The following is an 811-nucleotide window of genomic DNA, read 5'->3' on the forward strand; positions in this document are numbered from 1 at the left end:
TGATGTTGATGTTGTAGCTGTTGAACACATTTTCCCTCCATGCCCTACCCCCAAAACCTTCCCCTTCAATATCTTACCTACTCTTGCCCAAATCAAAGCCAGAATGGAAGTTGAAACTGCTAAAAGGAAGAAAGAGGCCTGAAAAGCTAAGAAAAAAACTCATAGCTTTGAGAACCTAAGTGATAACTCCTTGAACACCTACAACCTTGACCCCAAAAGAAAGAAACCAATTCCATATGAGGATACCAATTATCCAACACTTCTGACCTGGCCAACCTCAAGAGATTCAAGGACTTCGTTGAAGATACAAATGAGCAGACTGGCAACACTCCTCTCCTATTGGCTAATGGTACCTTGGAAAGCTCCTCTTCTGAAAAAATGGTACACTCTTGCACTCTCTTTACTTTTTCATTCTAAGGATACTCAATATTTCCATAATAGCTCAGATAATCATTAGCCCTTATTATGGCAATATCACAAGAAGACTAACTTCCAAGTATCCTAGTGTGTCCTATTTCTGGCAATTCTTCACTGCTTTGGCATGAAACTGTCAAGGATTGGGAACTAGAGATGCTAAAAGTTATCTTAATGATATGCTTAATAAGTTCAATCCTGATATCATATTCCTCTCTAAAACCAAACAAAAACATGATAAGCTTAAGAAAACAATGCATGATATTGGTGTCAACAACTTCTGGTTTGTTAACCCAGGAGGGGCAAGTGGCACTGCTGGTGGTTTAGCATTGATATGGAAAAGCAACATCTCTTTGGACATCATGGACTTTTCTTTGAACCGTATCAATGTTATAGT

The sequence above is a fragment of the Papaver somniferum genome, unplaced genomic scaffold, assembly GCF_003573695.1.
Source record: "Papaver somniferum cultivar HN1 unplaced genomic scaffold, ASM357369v1 unplaced-scaffold_154, whole genome shotgun sequence".
NCBI lineage: Eukaryota > Viridiplantae > Streptophyta > Magnoliopsida > Ranunculales > Papaveraceae > Papaver > Papaver somniferum.